Source organism: Artibeus jamaicensis, unplaced genomic scaffold (assembly GCF_021234435.1).
Source record: "Artibeus jamaicensis isolate MK-2021 breed Jamaican fruit bat unplaced genomic scaffold, CSHL_Jam_final contig_1539, whole genome shotgun sequence".
Taxonomy (NCBI): Eukaryota; Metazoa; Chordata; class Mammalia; order Chiroptera; family Phyllostomidae; genus Artibeus; species Artibeus jamaicensis.
Window position 1 is genome coordinate 1,737,847 of NW_026521299.1, and position 16,311 is coordinate 1,754,157.

The 16,311-nt window shown below is 49.1% G+C and overlaps 1 protein-coding gene across 3 annotated transcripts in view; it reads left to right on the forward strand.

Annotated features, from left to right (window-relative positions):
* Window positions 1-595: 595 nt before the first annotated feature.
* PPARD (peroxisome proliferator activated receptor delta) overlaps window positions 596-16,311 on the forward strand; it is an 85,191-nt gene continuing 69,475 nt past the window's right edge. For 2 of the 3 annotated variants that reach the window (XM_053669205.1, XM_037144344.2), the window contains exons 1-2: window positions 596-720; window positions 4,430-4,513. The gene's annotated coding sequence lies outside the window, so the exon portion shown is untranslated. Of the gene's footprint in view, window positions 721-4,429; window positions 4,514-6,741; window positions 6,808-16,311 lie in introns of all 3 variants that reach the window. The other variant, XM_053669210.1, reaches the window with a different exon arrangement.

Genomic DNA, 16,311 nt, shown 5'->3' on the forward strand with positions numbered 1-16,311 from the left:
TCCAGGTCCTAAAGACCTGGGTAAAGAAGCAAGAACAGAATTTTCTACAACAGCAGGGAGGATGCCCCCCATTTATGTGGGCAAGCGTATTAGATAAGTACATGGGAAAAATAGGTAAGAAGTCCAGAACCATAAATTTCTAGTTGCAAAAGCCTCTGGAGGGAGGAAAGTCCTTTTATTAAAATTAAAAGCAGCACAATCTCCTCCAGGAGAGTCTTGCTGGAGTCTGAAGATTCGGGGCCTGTTGCTTCCTTACAGCAAGTCACGCACCTTTTCTTCATTGGGTAATGAGGAGGGTATACTAGATGATCCTCTAGTTCTCTTCCAACTTTAAATTCCCTTTTGTATTACTTGCTAGACTTGTTTTACAGGCCTGGCACTACCTCCCGGCCCCTTCCCCAGCTGCCGCCCGCATTGCCCACCAGAGGGCGCTGCAGGCAGGCCCAGGGCAGCGTGCAGTGGGCGGAGTGGCAGAATAAAGGAACGTCCAGAAGGCGTGGTGATTGGCCCCTTCACGGGTGGAAAGGGGCGTGAAGAGGGGGGCGGGGAATCCAAGCTGCGCGGTAACGTCACGATGTCGGGGGCGGGACTGGGCCGCGCAGCGTGTGACGCCGCAGCCGTGGTGGAGCTGGGGATTAATGGGAAAAGTTTTGGCAGGAGCTTGCGGAGCCTGCGGAGCTTGCGGGACGGCTGTCGTGGCGCGAGAGGCTACAGGCACAGGTCAGTCTGAGTCGGGAGAAGTGGGTAGGCAAGCAGCGGAGGTAAGCGGCGGGCCCGGGCTGAGGCGAACAAACGGGGCTGGGACGAAAGGCCAGGAGGGGCGTGGGGTGGGGAGAAACGCAGGGGTCCCGGGACGGAGCCGCCACCGCTTCCCGCCGCTCGGACTGCGTGCAATCTGCGGTGGTGCGTGGCTGTCCTGGCGCCCCGCCGCTTCTCTGTCTCTAGCTCTTTGGACCTGCATTGCTGCTTGAGCACGAACTGCAGGCCTCCCCACTCGACTCTGTGACCCTACTTGGGCCTCGTGGCTCCGTCTCCTCCCTGTGTTCCGAGAGTTGGGTCTCGGGCTTGGGGTTCCCCGTCCTTGCTTTTGATACCTTACTTCACTTCTTATCTGGTGTCTCCAAATCCATTGCCCTCTACCTAAGGTCTCCGTGGGGATCTTCTCAGTCCCCCTCGTTATCCTTGTCTTCTGCCTTCGTCCTTGTTCCATCCTGTCTCTCTTTTCCCATCCCTGACCCTTCCTTCCCCCGTTGCCTGGCCGCTCTCAGTATTAAGGTTCTCCATCATCTTTGTCGTGGTGGTACTAGGCATTTTCAGCCCGTGCTTACTTAACCTGTTTACTTTGTCCTTTCCTATTCTGGCTACTCCCCCACCTCCCATCTTAGCCAGAGGGCCTGCTTTGCCCCTCTCTCTGACGTCCCTATTAGTCCTGTCAGCCACCTCCCCTGCTCTGGCAGTGTGCTTCAGGGAGAAGCATGAGCTCCACACACTACTGTGCTTGTCCCTCGACCTGCAGTTGAGATACCGGTGGGGTTAGGATGTTCAGCCCCTGATTGAAGTAAGGAGCTGAATTCTGAGGTAAATAACAGGTTGGTTATGTCTGCGTGGGAGAATTTCCTGGAGCGTTGCATCAGGGATGATGTTTAGTTTGTAGACCATTCTAATCTCAGCTTTAATACTTCTTCTTTATGGGTTTGTTGACTTCCAGGAACCCTTGGGAAGAGACTGGCCGCCGAGTTGGGTGTGCGCCAGGCGTAGCTGGAGGCCTCTTCCAACTCTTTTCCCCTTCCAGGAAAACAGGCTCTGTGTCTTTGCACTCTGGATGTATTGAACACATTTAAACCACAACACCCCAGCCCTTTCTCTGCCCTGACTCCCACCTCTGCCCTGTTCCTCATCCTGAAGATCTAAGGGAAGTCTCTAGAAGATATGTCTCAGAGAATGCCTGTGTTTCTCAACCTTTTTCTTCTGCCCTGACTCCAGAAATTTTTTTTTGCTGTTTGGGTTTTAAATAGATTGCTGTCCGATAGCTCTAGGGCTGGCAGACATTTGTCTCTTTTATTATTGGTGGCTTGAACCAGCTGCTGATTTTCCCTCATGCATCTCTGATCCACTGAATGTGTCCCGGCCTGCGGTGTTGGTCTCTCACTAAGCAGGTTCTCTTGAAGTTTCTCCCTCCATTTTCCTTGGGACCTTGATTTCCTGTGGATCCAAGAGTTGACACTGAAGTTCTCTTCTTTTTCCTAGGCGTGACATTGAATGTCAGGTCACTACCTGCCTGGGCAGTTTGTGGGGCTGCTAGTTAGACTGTCAGGAACTTAACTTCCCTCTAGTCATAGAGACCATTCTCTCTATGTCTGGGTACTTACTTAACCTTCTGCAAGGTAGAAAGTTCTTTTCAGATGTCTTCAATTTGAAGTCCTTCGTTTGGCGTTAGCCCCCTGGAGAGATCATCAGGAAATAACATCCTCTGTTTCTGCCCAGGGGGATTCAGAAAGCGCGACCCACTCTCACGTTTAGAAGTGAAGGCCTGTTGTCGCACCTGGCTCTGGGTTTCTAGGTCTTCGCTTTTGAGGATCATGCTCTCTTTTTTTGAGCCAGAATTGGACGCAAAATTGGCAACTTCCAGAAGCTTTGGAGGAGAGCCAACTGAACCAGCTAGACCAGACTTTTAAGTTTTAGAATTCTCTTGTGCACGGAACTTTTCTGAGAAAGGAATAGGATCGTGGATGGCTGAGTCAGTCCTATTTCTACTGCACTCATGGGCCCCTTCCCAAGCATCACTTTGGGGAATTTGGGCAGAACAGACCAAAAGGGGTCCCTTGTTCCTATGAAAACATCCTTCTGGGGTTTTAATGGGTCATTCTAATGAAGTTGCAATTGTATGTTTGGTGGTAATTTAGTCTAAGCTGGGGCTCGCAAGGATTTTTACCTGACTCTTGAGTGTGCTTATCCTCTCTTTGCTCACCTTCACTCTCCACTGAGGTGGTAGGTGAGAAGGACTTGAGAAGAGGTTAAGCCCAGACCTTGTGAAGTAGCTTGGCCACCAGCAGCTCTGGCTGGATAGCTTCTTGCAGTTTGTCCCCTCTGTCGTTTTCTGTGTGGGTAGTCGTGATTGTCAATTACCAAGTTCCCACTGGTGATTTTTATGAAGCCTGGGTCAGTCTGCCTCTCTTTTTCAAAGGTGTGAGCAGACAGGCTTCTGACATTATTCTACAGGTGGTGTAGCCCATCACTTCCTTGGTTTAATGAACCAAGTTTACTGACCCCCTCATTTGTTTGGCTGCCTTCCTCCCTGCCCCTTCACCGCTACTCTCTTCTTTCTTTGGTGTGTGTCCTCAGCCTCCTCAGGAAGAACTGCTGTTACTCAGCCTGCCAACTCCACCTGTGGTTCCTCAGACCCCTTCCCCCAAGACCACGTGAGAGGGCAGCTAGTGTTGGGCGCTGGCCTGGGAAGCTAGTGGGCCCTGCTTTGGGTAGACGGCAGCTGTCCCAGGGCCTGCCGGTGCTGACATGTGGGACTGGGGAGCTCCTGTCTCTCAGGAGGAGTCAGACCTGTCACTTCTAAAGGCTTCACCTCTATCCTGTCACTGAGCACCCCTCTCCCTGGGTGTTCCCTGCCGTCTGGAAAGCTAGATTGTGGGGCCCTCCTGGAAATGCCAGGAGCCGTGCATTATTCACACGGGGAACACTCTTTTTCCACTCTATGCGGCATCTCTATGGACTCTGTCCGGCCAGGCTCTTCCTTGTGTTGTGTCGGAAGTTCTGTGAGTGATGCCCTTGTCTGTGCCGTGTTGCCCCAGATTGCCCAGTGGCTGCTGCTTGTAGGTGGTTTGTTGTCCCTGGGCATTTTTCTGTGCCTCTGGATCTAGGGGGTGGAGCTGCTTGCAGCAGCAGAGTTCCACAGTGTCAGAGGAGAGCTGGGCTCTTGCTTGAGTCTGGCAGGGAGGAAGTGTCGCTTCACATCAGATTTCAGACATGTGGGTGTTCTTGCTTGGTAGGTAGTTCCTGTCTTCACAGCTCAGAGGCTGGTGACTGGGGTGTGACTCCAGTTCCGTCTCCACGGGCTTTGGTCAAGGAATCAAGCATGACTCAGGGAATCTCCATTTATGATCTGCTACCCACTGGGAGTGCTGGGCTCTGGCTCTTTCTTCACCTTGCCAGCTCCTTCGGCCCCACCCTGGTACAATCAGCAAACCCAGTGTCTTCTTACTTGGAAATGAGCTGACTACTTCCAGGATTGGGAAATATTCGCTGACTCAGGCTCAGAATAACAACATATCGGTATGTGTGTGAGGGACAGAAGTGGAGCCAGCTCACCTTTGCAGCATCCTCAGAGCCCTTGTGTTTAACCGTAACACATTAGAGCTGCTTTTCTGACCCCTGGCGCCTCTGAGCTAAAGATGTTGGGTTTCTTTCTATCTTGCAGTGTTGCGTGGTGTTTTGGGCATGTACGTGGTACTCACACAGTGGCTTCCGCTCACCGACAGATGAGGACAGATGCACCAAAGAGGTAATCCCATTTTCCTTACCAAGGGCGCTCTAATGACTGACACACGCATCCCAGCTTTAGGGTGCGTGTGTCAGTCATTTCCTCCAGAAGAGGAAATAGGGCTGAGTCTCAGATCCCAGGTGCCTGTCACAGTATCTGGTACTCATCACTTGCACATAGCGGGCACTTAATAAATAATTGTTGAGTGTCTGTGACTTACATAGTTTTTGTGGGAACATTGAGATTTTTACCTCTACACCCACTAAAACATAAACTCCATATGGATAGGGACTTACTTTGTTTCTTGTTGTGTCTAGGACAGTGCCTGGTACAGAAGATGCTAAATAAATCTTTGTTGAATGAATAAATGTTCTTTCAGCATATTCTCTTCCCTGCCCGCATAGGTGCCAGGCCACCGAGGTGGTGTTTATCATTCTCTTTTCATTTGTGCAACATTTTTGAGTGTGTACCATGTGCCAGGGACACTTCTGGCACTTAGACAATGATGATAGTAAGAAAAACCCAGAGTCAGTCCCTGTCTCATGGGTCAGTAGTTTGCTGGCATATATGAGAGCTGGGGATGATACACAGAGTTCTTTCTTCCAGCTCTGCTGGGGTGGTGGGCCCCACCGGAGTCTGAACAATGCTCTGGGCTTCCCACTGCCATTTCCCTGTTCTCAGGATGCCTGGCAGGTTTTAGAAACTCCCAGAAGGAGAGCTCCAGGGAATTCGATATTCATTGTCCCGAATAGGGAGGCTGAGCTCTGGTGGGGTCCCTGCTGGGGCCGGGGAAACATGGGGCTCCTGTCTGATTTGTTGTGGTCTGTGAGTCTCAGTGGTTCCAGCAGTTGTTTATGGGCTTCACTTCCCTTTCTCTGTCTTTAACACCCTGTGGGTTTTCCTGTTGCCAAACAGGGTGCTGAGCCCATGTGTCTCTGTCTGTGGGGGTCAAGTTGTTTGTGGATCTTACAGGAAGGCCTCAGGCAGGGGCCCCTCCTGGCCTCAAACTCATATCAAGGCCTTTCCTCTGAAGGAAATGTGAAGGAGGAAGAAGGGGGGCTTGGGAGGCTTCTGCGATTCCCTGACAGGGCATGAAGTGGTGGAAGTTCCCCTGAGCTGCTCAGCTGGGTTGATTTGCTTGGTCATTTGTTTCGGCAGCAGCTGGCCGTTGTGGCAGTGGCGTGTGTGTCCAGGGGTCAGTTGTTCAGTTCATCCCTGAGTTGGACTCCCAGTTCCAGCTAGAAGTGTTCTTTTTCAGTTTCCCCTGGGAAAGTGAGGCTGTGGCTTTATCAGATTTTTCAGTGTTCATATCAATATTAAAAAACTGGTGTTGCCATCTTAGTCTTTCCTACCTGAGGCACTTCTATGGGCCAGGTGCTGTGAGAGATGTTCCGCCCCAAGTGTGTGGAATCTAGTCGGGGGCAGAAGACATCTGCACAAAAGGGTTTTTAAGACGCCGGAGAGCGGTGTGCACTAAGAACGTGCCGCTCTCCAAGGACCTCCCCACTCGGAGGAGCAAGTCATCGCTGAGGATCGGCTTTGTCCCTGAAGAAGCGGGTGTCAGATTGGGCTTTAACGAAAGGTGGCTCATTTTGAAGTCAACTTTAGACTATTGTAAAACAGTGATTCTCAGACTTTTGGCCTTGAAACCCTTTTACACTCTTAAAAGTTATTAAGGGCCCCAAGATCTTTTGTTTACCAAATTGGAAATTAAAACAGAGGAATTTTTAAAAATATTTTATTTATTTATCTTTAGACGGAAAGGGAAGGAGAGAGGGAGAGAAATATCAATGTATGGTTGTTTCTCATGCACCCCCTGCTGGGAACTGGCCTGCAGGGAACTGGTTTGCAACCCAGGAATATGCCCTGACTGGGAATCAAACCGCGATCCTTTGGTTTTCAGGCCCACACTCAATCCACTGAGCTACACCAGCCAGGGGGGAATTTTTAAGAATTACTAATGTATTAATTCATTTACCGTAATAATACTTAAAACCCACATTTCTCACAGATGAAATTTTTAATGAAAAACAGCTATCTTTCAAACCAAAAATGTTGTGAGGAGTGAGATTGTTTTACATTTTTGCTAATTTTTTTAATGTCTAGTCTAATGGAAGGCAGCTGGATTCTCATAACTGCCTTTATGTTCAACCTCTAGAAATACATCTTATTTGAAGGAGATGAAGCAAATCTGATTTCACGTGGAAATCTAGTTGAAAATGAGAGGGTTATTTCATTATGTTTTACAGGTAATTGTGAATATTCTTCGACAAAGATGATACCAAAATTTGACAAGTGGTAGAGTGATCTTAAAGGTTAGTTGGAATGTGGAGTCTAAAACCCTGTCTACAAGCTGTTGTGCTTTGTGACATTAAAATCCCTTTTGCACTTTGAATTGGATCTTTTACTTTGAATTTGTCATTGGTTCGTTGAGTTATAGAGCTCTTGTAAATGTTGGCATTTCATTTTACAACATCAGTAAATAATATTCATTAATAACACCAATGATCTCACCAGAAAAGTCTTCAGGTATTGGGAAGCTGTCAAATTCACAGTGGTGAAGACAGATTTTTCATGATTTTGAATTTCTCATTAAAGCTCGGTATGTTTTTTTTGTCATTGGTCATATACTGTCAGGTTTTTTTTTCTTGAAGTGAATGTGTCACTCATTAATTTTCAGGAAAGTTTGTCAAATACCCAAACTAGATCATTATAATTTGTTCATCTTTTTTTTCAAGTAAAAATTGTGTTTCGTGAGAAAAGTGGCTAGTTTAGCTTTCAACTCAAATACACAAGTGCTGTTTTGTATAATTTCTATTTTGTAACAGAAGATTTAAAACACGTACACTCAAGGGTCATGATTTAATATTGGTTCATCTAGAACATTCCTAAGCGAAATTGGCACTTTATTATCTTTCAGGGTTCTGTGGGTTGACTGGGCTCAGCTGGGCGATCCTTGGTTGGGGGCTGTAACTTGCTATAGTCAATTGGAGGCTGGGGCAGGAGTCATTTAGAAAGAAATATCAATTGGTTGCCTCCTATACACACCCCGACTGAGGATCGAACCCACAACCTAGGTATGTGCCCTGACTGGAAAGTAAACCTGCATCCTTTCGGTGTTTGGGATGACCAAGCCACCTGGCCAGGGCCATTGGTCGTTTCTTATATGTGCTGTGACTGGGGATCAAACCCACATTCTTGGCGTATCAGGATGATGCTCTAACCAAATGAGCTACCCATCCGGGGCCGACTCTTCTTTTGTGTGGACCAGAGGCCTGAACTATGTTTCTTCCTCACTCTCGGAGTCTGTCTTTCATGGTGGTAGACTAGCCAATGTCCCACAAAGATATCTGGGTCATAACTCTGGGACCTGTGGATTCTACCTTCTATGGCAAAATGGACTTCACAGATGCTTTGAAATTAGGGATGTTGAGATGGAGAGATTATCCTGGATTATCTGATAATCCGGGATAGGGCCCCAGGTGCAGTGACTCTTTTAAAGAGGGGGGCAAAGGCAGATGTGATGCAGAAGAAGGCGGTGTGACTGCTACAGCAGCGTGCTGCAGTGCTGGCTCTGAAGACTGGGGAGAGGCCGAGGAATGCAAGGGATGAACTCTGGAAGGTGGAGAAGGCAAGGGAACAAATGATCCCCTGGGCCCTCTGGAGGAAGTGGAGCCCTGCCAGTACCTAGATTTTGGCCCAGTGAAACTGGCCTTGGACTTCTGACCTCCAGAACTGTAGGGGAATACGTATGTTTTGTTTAAGCCACAAGTTATGGTGGTTTGTTTCCATGGCGGTAGGAAGCTACTACAGGGTTTACCTACCGCTAGGTGACTTGGCTGACCCTTGTTCTTATTTTATGGTGGTCTCAGAGCATCCCCTTCATGGCAGTGGAGATCTAGGTTCAGCCTCTTTCCAGAACAATATTTGAGACAATACGCTCTTAGGGGAGTCTTTGTGGCTACTTGGGAGTAACAGAGAAGGCCTCAGGTAGTATCTGGTCCTCACTTTTGGATCTCATCCCACACATTCAATTAAGTCAGCAATAAAGGGTTTCTTTCAGACTGTTGAGGATCCAAGATTAGTTTAATCTGACTAATTTCACCTTTTCCTCCTCTTGTCTTCCTTCCATTCATTCAACAGGTATTTATTGGGCACCTTCTGTGTGCTAGTCACTGTTTGAGAAGCTGGGGCTGGAGGAGCGAACAGAGCAGATAAAACTATTTCCTGCTTTTATGGTAGCTGAGGTGGGGGGACAGGGGAGAGAGCCAGAATTAAGTAGAAACTTGTCAGGTGATGATAAATGCTGTATCGAGAAATAAAACAGGAAAGAGGTAGTGGCAGCTTTAAATAGAGGACTTGGGGACAGCCTTGCTGAGAAGGTAATATTGAAACTGAAAAAGGAGACTGGGCCGTGTGTAGGAAGAATCTTAGAGGTAGAGGGAAAGCAAGTACAAAGGTCCTGAGGCAGGTATGTTTGAAGAAGAGTCAGGAGGCCAGTGTGGCTGGAGCAGAGTGCGGATGGAAGAGAATGGGAGACGAGGTCAGAGTTGTGATTGGGGTCAGCTCACCAGTGCCCCTGAAATACTATAGAATTTTCCTTCACATGGCCCTTTGCTCCTCCCTCCCTCCCTCCCTCTTTGCCTCCCTCCCTTCTCACACCATGTCTTGATCTATATGCCTGTGTTCCTTTGTTCCTTTCTGTAGAATACTTGTCGTATCATACCTAGGGAATATCAGCAGGTAAACATAGTCAACTTAAAACATTAGAGGAGGGGAGAAGAAGCATCCTTCTCATTGTGGTTAATGAGAGCAGCCCCACCATCAGCGGTGGTCTGGAGCTGTGTACCTAGCAATGAGGATTGGCCGCCCTCACCGTCAGTTCTGGGGTGGTTTGGGGGGGTCTTCACTTACTGCCCTCCTTCTTAGCTCCATGAGGGCCCCTGAGCCTGCCACTTATTTCCACTCCACCCGATCCTGGTCTAACATCAGGTGGTCCCACAGTTGACCACCTGAAATGCTTTTTTAACAAGCCCCTCATCTCCCTGTTCTTGTCTCCCAGAACAGTGCCAAGGCCGCCCTCTTCCCTGTTACTCCACCCAGGTGCCCTGGGGGCTGCCAGAGAAGGAGCAGAGTACTTCAGCTGGTGTCGCTATGCAGTTACAGACATCACTGGGGTGCTCAGCTTCTCCCCATCTCCCACCCGTCCCTGAGCCACTGCTCATTCCTGAGAGTGGCCATTCTAAACCTGGGGACTCCTATAGAACCTCACAGTGTTGCTTGGGTTTCTAAGAATCAGATCCCAAAAGGAAGCCCAGCGTAAAAATTCAGTCCGTCAGCAGTGCTACCCCAGGCAGGTCCGGTGCTCTGACAACTTTCCAGAACGCAGGCTGGCAGTGGTCTGCGCTGAGCTTCGCTGTCATCTGGGGGCCAGGTGCAGGTCGTCTCTACAGATCCGATCCTCCAGGTCTGTGTCTCTGATTTTACAGTCCTCTGCCCATTACCTGCTTTTAATAGTGGCACCAAGTAGATTGTCATTGAAAAAAAACTTTGATAATAAACAGATTGACATTGAAAACTAAAAAAATTTTGGTAATTAACAAATTGGCCAATATTAATTTGTCTCCCAAGTAAAAGCCACTCAGGTTATTCCTGAACTGCAGGATGCACCCAGTCACAGTTCTGTGGGCCCAGCCAGCCCTGTTTACAGTGTCGTATCGTCTCATTCCTGTGGTTCTGTTCTTGGCGTCTTAGCACCTTACTATATTTACACCACCTACTTACAGTTTGCCTTTCATATCCTTGCAGTGTGTCACCTTTCAGAAAAATATTTAGTCCATTTTCTAGCCATTCTCTAATCCAGTGGGCACATCTGTACCCAGGCCAAGGCCTGCCTCTGTCCCCTGCAAGCCGAGGGCAGGCTTGTCTTTTTCTGCTCTTAGCAGGACCATCTGTCTCTGATTCACTTTTCTCCCCCGCCCTGGGCATGTTGTGGATAGCCGAGGGGTACCCCTCATCACAGGGAGGTTCCAGCACTCCCAGAGCCCCGGCCTGTGTACTTGTCTCTCTCAGTGGACTGCAGCCTGAACCTCGTCCTTCCTTCTGCTTTCTACTTCTGTCATGAGAAACAACTGCTCTGTTCATCTGAGGTACTCTGCATCAGAGACCTCGTCGGGTCTCAAGGGAGCGGCCTGCAATGTGTGGTTATGTCCTCAGTCCTAGTGGGTGTTCATTGGCTGTGATCAGAGATTAACTCCTTAGGAATTGGCTCCTTAATGGGCAACTGCCTTGTGCAGAGAGGCTCACCAAGCACTTGTTGTATGGACTGGGGACTGGGGGCCAGCCTGAGTGGCCTCCTTCCCACAGAATGGGCCTGGCGCTAGCCTACACCTGGGCCCTGTCTGGGAAGTCATTTCATGGGGTAAGTCATACACCTTTTGAAGGAAACTTAGGCTGACATGTTAACTCTTGGACCCCTTTCCTAGTTGTTACCCCTCCCTTTGGTTGAAGCTCACTAGGCACAACCGAGGTTTTTGGCTCTGACAGTCTTTCCCAGTTGCCTCCTTCTCCACTCTTTCTCTGCCGCAGGTCTCATTAGGCTCCCTCCTCACACCTCTGGCTTGGCGGCTACCATGTGGGGTTTTGCTTGCATTCTAAGCCCTGCTGTTGGACTCTGAGTTCTTCAGGAGCTGGGCTGGCCTCTGTATAATCCCCTTTCCATGGCTCTCATGTGCTGAATGCACTGTTAATCATTCTGCGTCACCTAGTTTTAATTTACACCAGCCTTAGAGGTGGGAATCATTGAACCTCTTTTACAGATGGGGATGCTGAGGACCAAACTGCTTAGGAAAGTTGCCAAAAGCTGCACAGCTACTAGTGAGAGAGCTGGGATTTGAACCCAAGTGATGAAAGTCCGTGTCTTTAATCACCGCACGCAGGGCCTCCCCACAGAGGACCGGCTGGCCAGGTCTAATTCTCCCATTTCGGAAAATACCTGCTTGACTGGCCAGATTGGAGGTGGCTTCAGGGAACACTCCCTGCTTTCCAGTACTGCAGAGTCTTTTGCTGCTCACTGATCAGAAGCAAAACATTGGCAGGCATTGGGCCCCTGCAGAGTCCCATTTCAGGTCAGTGGACAGAGGAGCCCTGAGAATGGCTGTACTTAGTGGCTCCCTGGATGTGCTCCAAGGCAGTGAGCAGCCTTCTAGAGCCATAAGAAATAACCAGCTGACTGGTAGGGTGGGAGGGACTCATAGCAGGAAAAACAGTATCTTCTCCAAGTGATTAATTAGCCTGCCTTCAGTCTGGTGGAGGAAGAAGAGAAAGAGAAGATGGCCCAGATGTGCACATTGGAGAGCAGGAATGAAGGGAAATTGCCTTTATTCAGATTTTCCCTTGGGCCAGCGGTTAACCCATGGATGAGCTTACTCACCCTCACCTCAGCCTGCAAGATGTGCATATTGGTGCTGTTCCCACTTAACAGAGGAGGAGGGTAGGTAGGATCAGAGAAGGGTCAGCAACTTGCTCAAGTCACACAGTTGGCAAATAATGGAGCTGGGGTTTGAGCCCTTAGAAGCCCCTCATCTTTGTCCAGTAACTGCTGTTCCTGTTCCTGTCACCTTAGCCTGAGCTTTCCAGTCAAGTGCAAATGGGCGCAAGTATGCACACACAGGCTGTGAGCAGAGGCTGGAGGGGAATCGGGGCCTCGGTACCTGTCCTGCCCAGCAACACGGGCCCTTCCTAGACCAGCAGCACTTACTGGGCTCAGACCAGTGGTGACATTTCATTTTATTCCTTTCTTGTACCTTGCCATCCTGGTTTATTTTTGGAGAGCTGTATTTATTTCTACTCTCACTTCCTGGCTGGAGGCAGGGGTTGGGCTACATGGAAGGTGTTGAGAATTGAAACAGGGAGGCATGGGTGGCATCTCATGGGTGACCTTGGCTGAGCTCTGGGAACTGTGCCCACCTGTCTGCCTTGATGGGCCCTCATCGGGCCAACAGTGGGTCCAGGGCATCCTAGGCAGAGAGACGAGGCACTCCTCATTTCCCGACTTCTCAGAAGGAATGAGCTCTTCCCAGGAACAGAAGAGGAAGTAGCAGGAGGCACTCTGTATTTCCAGATCACTGGCTGTTTCTGAGAGTAAGGACTTTGAGGCAATATGGAGAGGTAATGGCTAAGAGCCAGACAGCATGGGGCTGAGTTGTGGCTCTGCTATGCCTTATTCCTTGATAGCTTCCTCATCTGTAAAGTGGGGGGAGAACTCTGGGCCCAGCTGCTCAGCGCTGACTTGAGGGTTGAAAGAGCTCCTGCATAAAGGCACAGAGGAGGCACTCAGGGAGTGTTGATTGTTTTATTGTTAGTGTGTCTCTGGACCCCGGGGACCCAGCACCATAGATGGGTGCCGGTAAGTGTTGGTTGGACCGAACAGAACTTCAAAACGATTTGTCTTTCTCTTTGTATCTGAGCATTGGCTAGAGTGGGTGTTGACTGCAGTCAGTGATTGCCTGCGGAACTCAACCCCACAGGGAAGTTTCCGTGAGCTGCCAAAGTCCACCCCTGCCAGCCCCTGCCTGGGCCCTGGAAGAGGCAGCCCGGTGAGGTGAGGAGGCTTCCAGCCTGAGGATGTCAGTTGTCCGGAGCCCTGTTTTTGCTTTCTGAGTCTCTGACTCTGGGTATGAGCTCTGGAGGGGTCGCAGCCTGTGTCTCACGGGTGCAGACACTGCCAGGTGCTTCTGGGGGGTTGGGCCTGAGGTTTTGGAGGAAGGGCTTGCTCCAGGCAAGCTGTTTATTTACTTATTTAAAAAAATACTTTATTTATTATTTTTAGAGAGAGGGGAAGGGAGGGAGAAAGAGATGGAGAAAAATATTGATGTGCAAGAGACACATCAATTGATTACCTCTTGCACACCCCTAGTTGGGCACCTGGCCTGCAGTCCAGTCATGTGCCCTGGCTGGGAATTGAACCAGCAACCTTTAGATTGTGGGCCAGTACCCAATCCACGGAGCCGCACCAGCCAGGGTGCAAGCTTTTTATCTAACTAGTAATAGTGAGGGACACCTTTGGAAACTTGTATTGGGGTCTTAGAAATTAATCAGATGCCATCAATGACCAGGATTGTAGGAATTTTGGGAACTGTTTTTTTAGGATGTGGAGCTGATACTTTGGCACAAGAGTTTACATGTGTGGTTTTTTATTTATTTTAAAATGTTTTAATTATATAAGTAATGCTTATTCATGATAGACAATTAGAAAATACAGATCAGCATGGAGAAGAAAATGAAAGTTATACATAGTCATGCCAAATATAAGTGACTGCCGTAAATTTTGGTCTGTGTTTTTTCAGATTTTACCATGGCTGTATATATCTGTTTTGGTTTTTTTTTCCTTCAAAAGTGGGATATTGTTGCCCTGGCTGATGTGGCTCAGTGGACCGAGTGCTGGCCTGTGAACAAAAGGGTTGCCGGTTTGATTCCCAGTCAGGGCACATGCCTGGGTTGTGGGCCGGGTCCCCGGTTGGGGGCGTGCGAGAGGCAACCACACATTGATGTTTCCATCTCTTTCCCCCTCCTTTTCCTTCTCTCTAAAAATAAATAAATAAAATATATATTTAAAAATGGGACACAGTTTAACACTCAGTTTTGTGACTTGCCTCTCACACATGTCAGTCAGGTAGTGTCGTTTTGTCTCTGTTGCTCTCTGACCTTACTGCCAGTTGTGAGCGAGCACAGAAAGGCATTTTGCTCAAAGGGTGGCATTTGGAAAAAGCCCCCTGGTTGTTCATTGGTGTGATTGCTTAAAGGGTGGAAGGCAGAGAGGTGCATGGGGTCTGTCTTTGCCTCCCCCAACCCATGTTTCTGCCTGTCTCCAACCCCTGCTTCAATTTGGCTGTCCCTACCCACCCCTGTCTGTTTTTCTTCCCATACAAATCCAGAAGAATGTACTATCTCCAGTCAGAAAGTGTTTTCCCATAGCTTTTAGGGAGAAACCTCTCGAGCTCAGAAGAAAAGGATACACAGAGGGGAGATGGGCAAGTTCACGCCTGGGCTGGAGAGGAGGGCCTGGGTCCCTGGCTCTGCCTCGAAGCAGTGAGAACAAGGCAGGGCAGGTAGCATTGGGTACATCACATTGCTGGGTAGTTATCGCCACCATTTATCTCCAGAACCGTTTTTCATCTTGTAAGGCCTTCCTGCTGAGTGGCGAGCAAGCTGGCCAGGAAGAGGCCTGGAGGCTAAGGGGCCCGTGTCTGGGTCAGAAATAGGGGTGAAGGAAATATGTCTTGATGGGATTTGCTCCTGCACCAGGCCCCGCTCTTTCCAAGTCTCTTTGCCTGGTCTGTTTTCCCCACCTGGCAGTGCCAAGGCCAGGTGATTTGGCAGGTCTGGTATCCCTGGCCATCGTGCCCTACTGACGGCTGTGTGCCAGCAGCTGCTGCATGGCGCTTCCCTAGGTCGTAGGTAGGATCTGAGCATGGCAGTCTCAGGCATGAGGAACATGTTATCAATATCCTCGTGATCGATAGCTCAGATTCCACTCTAGAAAAGCAACTTGGAATCAGGGAGAAAATTGGAGAAGGGCATTCTGGAAGGAACAAGCTATGCTCCCTGCTTAACTTCTGACAGAATACAATGGGGTCTCTGGAAGTAGGTGAAGAGAAGGCCTGTGTGAGCCCTGAGAGAGACTTGGCATCCTCGGCTTTTATCTGGGCCGCTCCTGCCTGCACACAGGTTGGTGTTGCATGACAGGGCCAAGAATTCACACTTATGAGTGGGATCCTTTCCGTAAGCTGTGCCCTGTGGACCTCACTGGATCCTACTTGTTTTCCTGTCCATCCCAGTCCTGGTGATATCCCGCAGGTAACCTCTGCACTGCAGAGCAGGGCAGCTCCCCTGTAGGGCTCCTCAGAGCCGGCGCTGCTCTTCTCCCTTCCTCCACTCCTGAGCTATAATTAAGTTCCTGTGTGAAACTATATCCCTCAGCTGACACACGCTTGTAACCGCAGTCCTGGTCATTGGGCAGCTCATCTGGGGTGACTCCTGGGGCTGGTGCCACTGCCTGCAGATGGTCTTGGATAGGTCTGCATAGGAGGTGGGGACCCACCAAAAAGGGGTGGGTGTAGCGAGGCAGGGGCAGGCCTTGCCCAGGAGCCAGAAGCGGAAAGTCATGAGGAAATGAAGGGCTGGTGAGCAGCCAGAATGCCAGGGGACACAGAGGTGAAGGAGACGGCAGGCAGATTTGCAGGGTGGGAGGGCGTGGGCGGGGACAAGCTTCAGAATCACTGAGCCATGAGGCAGAATGTGAGATTCTTTTCTAATCTGTATGTTTCTATAGCATTTAAAAATTGCTATTTCCCTCACATAATATAGAATTCACCACTTTAAAGTATACACTTCAGTGATTTTGAGTATATTTACTATGTTCTACAACCATCACCACTGTGTGATTCCAGAACATTTCATTACTGTCAAACCAAACCCTGTACCTCTTAGTAGTTACTCGAACTACCACCCTCGTCCACCCCCTAGCACCGTGAGTCTACTGTCCTTCTGTATGGACGTCCCCGTTTTGGGCATTTCATGTAGGTAGAGCCATGCGCTGTGTGGTCTTGTGCCTGCTTCTCTCACTTAGCATAATGCTTTCAGGGTTCATCCATGTCATTGTATGTAATGGTGCTTCATTCCTTTTTATGGGTGCTGAATAATAAATACTTCATTGTATGGGTAATACCTTATTTTGTTTATTCACTTATCAGCTGATGGAGGTTTGGATTGTTTCCACTTTTTTCTGCTATGGACATTCATTTTCAGGTTTTTGTGTG